The sequence below is a fragment of the Vicugna pacos genome, chromosome 11 (genome assembly GCF_048564905.1).
Source record: "Vicugna pacos chromosome 11, VicPac4, whole genome shotgun sequence".
In the NCBI taxonomy this organism is placed as follows: domain Eukaryota; kingdom Metazoa; phylum Chordata; class Mammalia; order Artiodactyla; family Camelidae; genus Vicugna; species Vicugna pacos.
In genome coordinates, this window is record NC_132997.1 from 45,414,289 (window position 1) to 45,422,550 (window position 8,262).

General features: G+C 53.9%; 1 long non-coding RNA gene across 2 annotated transcripts; it reads right to left on the reverse strand.

Annotated features, from left to right (window-relative positions):
• Window positions 1–685: 685 nt before the first annotated feature.
• LOC140699788 (uncharacterized) lies at window positions 686–6,707 on the reverse strand. Of its 2 annotated transcripts, none has more exons than XR_012078027.1 (2): window positions 6,553–6,707; window positions 686–1,377 (listed from the first exon to the last, which is right to left on the reverse strand). It is a non-coding gene; the product is annotated as an uncharacterized lncRNA (long non-coding RNA). The 2 variants fall into 2 exon arrangements; XR_012078026.1 differs by lacking the exon at window positions 6,553–6,707 and adding an exon at window positions 2,716–3,027.
• Between the last annotated feature and the right edge of the window lie 1,555 nt (window positions 6,708–8,262).

An 8,262-nucleotide genomic window follows, 5' to 3' on the forward strand; every position in this document is an offset into this window, starting at 1 on the left:
TTCCTTCAAAATATTTGCATTTCAAAGCCTTCTGAGTTTTAAGTTTCAGAGCTGTTCAAAACGTGGCACCTGGGCTTCTCCCAGATGGGCCATGTTTACAGCAGAAATCCATACCACCCAGCCAGGATGGCACCCCCCAAAAGGGCAGCACCCCTGTTAAGGCCCATGGTGCATCCCCAGGGGCACCACAGCTGTGACCAAAAGTGGTGGCCAGATGAGAGACAGGAGGGCCAGGCAGCCCAGGCACAAAGCTTCTGCGTGGGCCCCGTAAGTCTTCCTTTGTGGACTGTGGATGAGGGAGGAGTCAGTGCTGGTCTGCACAGAGCCTTGGGGGCCTGAGCTGGAGAAGGAGGAAACGGGATGCCCTGGAGCCCTCAGGAGATGTTACAAGTGAGGCCAGGCTGAATGAACAGAATAGCCATCCCAGTGCCAGTGGGCTGGACCAAATGACCTCAACCATCTCTTCTTGCCTCCAAACTTTCATTCATTCATTCAACAAACAATTAGTAAAGGCCTGCTATGTGCTGGGCCTCAGGCTAGGGACTGGGGTCACAATGATAAAAGACCAGACAGAGGTCATGTTTATTAGAGGCTTACTCTGCCAGGCACTGTTCTTGGCAGCACATTAAAGTCAATTAGGGGGCTTTTCCACACACCAGACCAGTCAGATTTGAGTCTCTGAAAGTAGGGTGCAGGCATCTTTAATCGTTAAAACTGCAGGTGTGATTCCAGTGCAAGCCAAGTTTGAGAACCAGTGTTCTAAGTGTTCCACATATAGGAACTCATTTAATCCTCAAACAACCTTCTGAGGCAGGTAAGAAACATTATCCCCTTTTTAATCACAGAGCACAGAGATGCTAATTCAGTCACCGCATAGGAGAAGAGGCAGGATTTGAATCCAGGTGTCGGGTTCCAGATGCTGCCATCCTCACAGCTCTGCTGTAGTATCTCCTGGTACCAGTCGCTGTCTTCACGGAGCTCCCACTCTGGAGAGCAGCCAGTAGACAGCTGACATGGCATCAGAGGCAGCACCATGGGTTGTCCTGCCACCAGCCATTTTCAACTCATCTTCAGCTGCCTCCCACTACAGAGGGAGACTCCCTGTCCCAGCCTCGGCTGCAGCTAGTATTCTGGCCAATGAGATGCTGTGAGGAGCCCTTCTTTCACCTTGTCAATCCATCCTCATCCTTCCATTTTGGGTGCTGCAGTGTGAGGACACAATGTTGGGAGCTGCTGAAGTCGTCTTATGACGAGAAGAAACACAAAGACAATGATCTAGGCTGTGGAAGCAATTATGGAACCTCCTTCCTCCAGATTTCTTGTTAAAGGAGATAACTAAAAAGTCTTCCTCACTTTCAGGTATTCAGTTACTTGCACCTGCATCAATTAGAAAGCAATCTGACTGTGATTAACAGAAAGCCTCCAAATAACAGTGGTTTATACAAGATAGAAGCTTATTTCTTCTTCATATAAAAGAAATCTGAAGGTAAGCAGCCCAGAGTGATGGGGAAGGTTTAAAGTCATCAGAGAGCCAAGCATCTTTTCTCTTGCTCCCTTGACAGCCTTAGCCTGCTCATGCGGATCAAAGATACCTGCCCAAGTTCCAGGCATCACATCTGCATTCCAGCTAGGAAGGAAGAGGAAAGGTGGAAGAAGGGTGAACCCATCCTTTAAAAACACTTCCCAGAAGCTCTTCTGTTTATGCCCCATTGACCCAGATGGCCACATCCGAGGTTGGAAACCATGTTTATTCTGGGTAATCATGAACTTAACCAAAATTACAGATTCCACTGGTGAGGAAGAAAGGAGGGATATTTGGGAGCAATAAGCAGTCTCTGCATTCCAACGGAGACCACTCTAATTAATCCAAGTAGACTCACACTTGGGTGAGGAAGGGCTCAGAGATACTTCTCTGATGAGGAAGAAAGAGGACTGGGGAGTTAGCAGTCCATGGGAAGGGAGAACAGGGTTCCAGACAGGAGCAACAGCAAAGGCCAAGAAGTGAGAGATAACTTGGTACATTTGGAGAACTGGAAGAAATCCCATCACTAGACGATAAAAGTAAAGTGAAAGGTGAGGAGGGAGAGGCCACAGGGGACCTAGCTGTGCAGGAAACTTTTCCCATGTGGCAGAACTTGGGCTTGATTCTAAGGGTAAAAGAGACCCACTGGAAAGTGTTTGGCAGGAAAGTGACATGACCAGGGCTGCATTTTGGAAAACTCCTTCTTGCTGCAGGGTGGAAGATGCGCTGGGTTGGAGGAGGGTAAATCTGGAGGCAGGAGACCCAGTGGGAGGTTCCTGGGGGCCAATAAACAGGTGATATGGGCTCCAAGTAACACAGGGGCAGGTCCTGCCTCACACTGGGAGGCAGTGGGATGTTGTCAAGCAGTGGTACTCAGAGGGCTTGTCTGCAGTGAGATTCCCACCTCACTCTAGAATCTAAATCAATGCACCACATCCTTCATTGAGAAAGTTTTACCACAAATATTTTATATATGTGTGTTTCGTGTTGTACTTGCTCTGATGCAAGCTCCTTCCTTCTTCATGGACCATTAACACTTTGCAGACCAGCACTGATCTGTGCAACCAGACCCCACTTGGAACATCTCTGGGTTCAATGGAAGAGGACCCTGAATTCCTCGTGTAAGCCTGTCCTCCTGGACCAGGGGACAGGCTGGTTTCTCTATGTCAGATGCAAGACTTATTATTCCTTACTTGCTCCAGTGTCCAATGCCAATCCAAGATATCCCTCCAGCGGTCACCTGTGGCCCTTGGCAGAAGGGCATCTGCTGAGCGACTTATCCAGGAATGGCAAATTCCCAGGGCACCAGCCTGTGAAAGGAGGCTGGCCTGGGGTCCCCTGCCACCACAGCCCAGAGACTTATGAAGTCTCACTAGCCAAGCTCTTTCCAGAAAGGATGTGATGGCCTTGGGGAAGGCAGAGGGAGAAAACTTCCTCAAGCTCACTCCCTGGAGAAGGACCAATGTGAGGTGTGGATTAACTCCTGGGAAGCTTCTCAGTTCTTAGGCTGTTCTAACAGGAAAGAAGAAGGGGCCTTGTGAAGTCAGCCAGCAAGCAAGAGCTCCCCTCAAGAAAAGAGGGGCTCCCCTACCCCAGGCCACTTGGAACACCACACTTTCTGCCTGGGCCGCACTTGTCCATCACTGGGCTGCCTCCTCTCCAGCAAAAGATCTTGGAGAGAAGCGTCTGTGCCCATCAGTCATCTCAGCTTCCCCCTCACCCCTCACACAGCCTGGCCCAGAGTGTGGCCGGAAGTATCACTCTCACATGCCACGTGCTCTTTAAGCAACTTCACCTGTAATGACTCAATTACTACTGATCCCCAAGAAGCACTTTTTAAACAATTCATCAATTCACCTCAATGCATCAGCGCTGGAAGGTTTGGCCCCAGCCATTCAACAGCTTTGTCCACATGTCCTTCCAGCGAGGGCCAATGCACAAGAGTGGGCGTCAAGGAGAGGAGGCCCCAAAATGAGCTCTAGAGAAGAGGCAACCAACGCCCTCAAGTTTATCCCCAGGCCAGCAGACTTCCCAGCAATATCTCGGTGGCCAGCGTATCAGTCAATATATCTGGGAGAGGGGCTCTGAAACCTCTCGGCAGGACTCTGAGGAGAGGTAGGGTGTGGAGACCCCACTGGAGTGCAAGGGACAGACTCTCAGCAGGATCTTCCAAAAGCACTCAGCCTCACCTGCTCATCAGACAGATGGCAAATCTGAGGCCAAGAGGGGAAAGTAGCCCAAGGTGACAAGTAGGACCCAATGTGACACCAAGGATGGCAGGGCTGAGGCCAGGTACTGACCCCACAGCACTGCCCATCTTCATGCACAGGTTCGTCTGCAGTGCCCAGAACAGTGCTTGCCACAGAGGGAAGAAGCTGGTGCAGTTGCAGTGAATATACAGGGTGCATGTCAGACCCAAAGGGGACACCAGCCCCTCGCCGAGGCCCTCTGTTAGCACTGACCAAGGAGCAGGGCTGGAGCATCCACGATCCTGACGTCTATACACCATCCTGAGAAGTCAGGTCAGTGACTGGGAAGTGAGCCAGGGGACAGCAGAGGAGAGCCCAGTCACACTCCCAGCTGGCTCACTCCTCAGTCAGATGCCAAGGCACCCACCCCTGACCTGGCTGTAAGGGAAAGCCAGCTCTGGGCACTTTTGCCCTGGCCAGTTGAGCCCTGCCTTCCCCCAGCTCCCTGGTCTCGAGCTTCACGTTATATGTAAAGGAGACTGGGACTCAGGAGGGATGGGTAGCCAGTGGCAGGCCAGAGAGGCAGCAGAGAGACAGTGAATGAAATTCTTTGTTTAAAAAAGGCGTGAGCCGCACGTCGGCAAGCCTGGGAGAAGCATGTCATTTCGCTGGAAATGCGATTTTCCCTAACAAGTACAGAATTCTACATGACATGTTGAAAAGTGTATCTCTTTGAGAAGCTGCTCTGTATCTCAGAGGCATCGCCAGTACAGAACCATGTAATGTGGCAGTTGCCATGGCAACACCTCGTTTCCCATAGACAGGAAAATCAGAGTGGCTAAGTCGATTGAGAGGCCCCAAATAACGCCTCGAGAACAGGCTGAGAGGTGGCGCAGGCTTTCACGGCGCCTGGGGTGCTATTTGGAGGTCTCGGGGCGCCCTTACATCTGCTTCCTGAAGAATCCTCAGGATGATGCTGAGCACCCCCTCCTCTTTTGTTGGGGCTTTGAGGATTATAGGAGAGGATTTGCCGAAGGCCACCAGGCAAAGTGGGGACAGGGCCAGAGTGACCAGGCCCCTGCCCCCTTGGACAGGCCATGCTCACAGTCAAGGTGACACTGGCCTCCATCCTCCCTCCCACGGGTGTCCCCTTCTACCACTGTTCTGCGGAACTTTGCCCTTCTGTCCAAGACGGTCACTGCCCCTTAGCATCAGCTGAGTTAGATGACAACATGCCCGCAGCATCTGTCCCCACATGTGCAGCCCCCTCAGGCACATCCACGGACATACGTGCTCCCAGTGTGAGGTCTCCAAGCACAGGGACGGGGCCACACAGAACAGGTTATACACACCTAATCATACTCTGGGGAGCCCCTAAATTCAGGGGTCATGGTTCCATCACCCCAGGGCCTGGCACAGCGTCTTACAAGGGATGAATGTGCATAGATGTGACACCCTGAACTCAAGACACACACACACACAGGCTGCTGCCCTGCCCACCAGTGTTATGCCCAGACTTCCCTAGGCATCAGCAACAAGCAGGGTAGCCCTTCTTCCTCCCTCTGCAACTGCTTTGAGCTTCACGAAGGGTAGGGGTGGGATGCTCAGAGGGAATCAGCCCAACTTGGAACCCACGGATAAAGCACCTGGACCCCTACAGATTCCTGAGTCAACAGGGTTTGGCCCCAGGTCCTCTCCACTTCCAGCGTTCATGGTGTCACTCGGTGTTCAGGGCTCCGTCAGAAATCTCCTGGTTGTGTCCTTCGCCCTCCTCCCTCCCAGTGGGTGGCTGGCAGCTAACACGGGGGCAGAAACAAGAAAAACATCCTTCCTGTTCTTTTCTCTCCAAATACAAGTTCGCATAGGGGACCGGGAAGTTCTGGTGGGGGGGAGAGGCACATGCCCCCCTCAACTTCCCAGAGGAAAAATTTTATAAAACTGTCAGAGATGTAATAGAACTGTCAGAAGTGCGGGGAAATCAGCTCCACAGATTACAAAAACATATGTCAGGGACCTATTGGTTTCATGACAGTGTGAAAAATCACAATTTTTCTGTCAAGATAGAAAATAGAAACAGAGAAAAACCAGGAACACTTCAGCATACACCAGCTGACAGTGGCAAATGCGACCCACCTTCACGGCGAGAGACCCCCCCCCCCAATCCCCCCTGCAGAAACAAGGGACCTGAGCTCCGCAGCCCCAATCCCGGGGAGAAGCCACACTGCCTTCGTGCCCTCAGTCCCAGAAAGTAGAACCGCTTCCTTCCCGCTGCCCTGACAGCTCCTCCCCGTCGCCCCACCACAGCTGGCGGCCGTCGTCCAATGACAGGCCTCTCGGGTTCGGAGAATCCCAGACAGTGAGCACTGGGTCACACAGCCCGGCTGCTGGCAGCGGAAGCGCCAGCCCCACACCCAGGCCTCCTTACTCCGCCCTCCTGGGGTCACGAGACAGCCCGCCCGCCGGGAGTGCGGCGGAGGGTGGGGCAGGGTCTCCCTCACGGGTCCCTCCGCCTCCAAGCGGAGTCCTAAGGTGCGGGTTCTAGAATCTTTTTTCTCAGAGGCCTCATATCCCAGGCCGACCAGCGGTGTTTCCTGGGGTTGTAACGAGCGTCTGGGCGGAAGCACCCTCCTGTCAGAGCCGGGAGGAGGAGACGGATGTTTACTGTCCATCAGCAGGTGGGCAGTGTCGAAACAGCGAGGACTGGGAAACGCCAAAACGTGCTTTGTGGTCTAACAGACCTGGGTTCGAATCCCAGGCCTAAGGTCCGGGGGCCCTTGGCCAGAGCACTTGCCACCTCCAGGCCCTATCTCCTCGAATGTTCTCGAAGAGGAAAGCGCATACCTTTTGCGTCCGCAGGGAGGGTTTCGGGAGGTGGCACACGTGCACTCGGGACCCCGGCAGGGCTTGCTGCAGGGCTGCCCTCTTCAACAGCACTCGACACGGCCCCGTCTCCCCGCACCATGGCGCAGCGGGAACTCTGCGGAGCATTTGTCCCTCGTCTGTAAAATGGAGATGACAGGTCCACCTCGCACTTTGCCCCGGAGGCCGGAATGAACCCTCAGTTCCTGAACCACTTCCTGCTGGTGTTCATCCGGGCCTTGCGGGACTCAGACGCGCGAGACGCGCGAGACGCGCCACCGGCCAGGGACTTACCTGGGAAATCCCCCGCGTGCGAGAAAACGCGGAAGGAGACAGGGAGGCTGTGAGTGGCCGCATCACAGCACGCGTCTGTGAGCAGAGCGGGGAGGGACCACGCAGGCGGAGGAAGGGTGCGTGCGTCCTACGAAGTCCCTGCTGCCCTCAGCCGCAGACACAGCCACCGGGGTCCCAGCGCAGCCCCGGGCTCAGGATGGTTCTGACCCGCAGTGGGAGATGGGCAGGGCTTCTCCTCACTGCTCTCACAGCCCCCATCCCACGCGCTGCCCGGCTGCCTGCAACACTCTCCTCTCCTTTAGCCTAATCTCAGTTGTCCGGTGAGTCCTGCGGTAGAGGTCCCTTCCTCCAGGCAGCCTTCTAGGCTTTCTGCCCCTATTCCCTCCTGGCATTACTTCCGTGTGCTGTCACTGCATGAGGGTTCCTTGTCTCCCCCACTACACTGAGTCCTGCTTACTGTCATTGCCCAACCTGGGCCTGGAACTGTGTCAGTTTGTGAATATTGCTAAATGGTGAGGACAGATAAATGACCCAGGGGCTGGCAAGGGTATTTGAATTTGGACGTGCTGATTCCAGAACCCCTCACCTGTCCCATTGTGAAGCTCCCTGCTCAGGGGGATATGCAAATTGTTAGTAGCAGGAAGAGCATAGGTACCAGCTAGCCAGAATGGCAGTAGACATCGGTAGGCATCCTCCCTGCCTCTGCCTAAGCCCAAATCCAGGATGCTAGGTTCCATGTACTGGTGTGCCAGGACATGGACACGTACTTGGGGCCTTTCTTAATGCTGGCTCAGGAAAGATAGCATCCAAGAAGCAGGCATCCTCATCAATGAGCTGGGAGGCACTTAGAGTCAGTAGGCATCACCCTAACAAGGATATCTGGCTTATCTACTTGACAGCCCCCTCTGCTGTGCCAAGGGTGAGCGGGTTACCAGCTAGCTGAAACATCGATTCCCTTCCCCTCTTGATGGCCAGAGCATCCCTGGGGCATCCAGAGCCCCCAGGCTGGTCTCTCCTGGCTGTAAGCAGCCTTGCCTGTTAACCCTAGTATGCTGTGCAAAGTTTATTCTTCTCTATGCGTACCATGACAGTAATTACCAAAAGGTCAGGAGGCACCAATTCTAGTCCAATCCCAGTATATAGATAGGAAAACTAAGACCCAAGAAAAGAGAGAGTGCTTGCTCCGAGGCACCAGGAAGGAGGAGGTCTGGGTTCTCATCCCAGGCCTACCACTAGGTCCACCATCCCCGGGTTCCTCAGTTCTGCTCCTGCCAATCCCAGCCCCTTGTCCACTCCAGATCCATCTAGGACTTCATCCCCAAAGCAGCTCCCCTCCTTCCAGCAAGGCCTGGAGATCCCCTGGGCTCCTCCCCAAACAGTGAGCTCACCTCTCAGCAG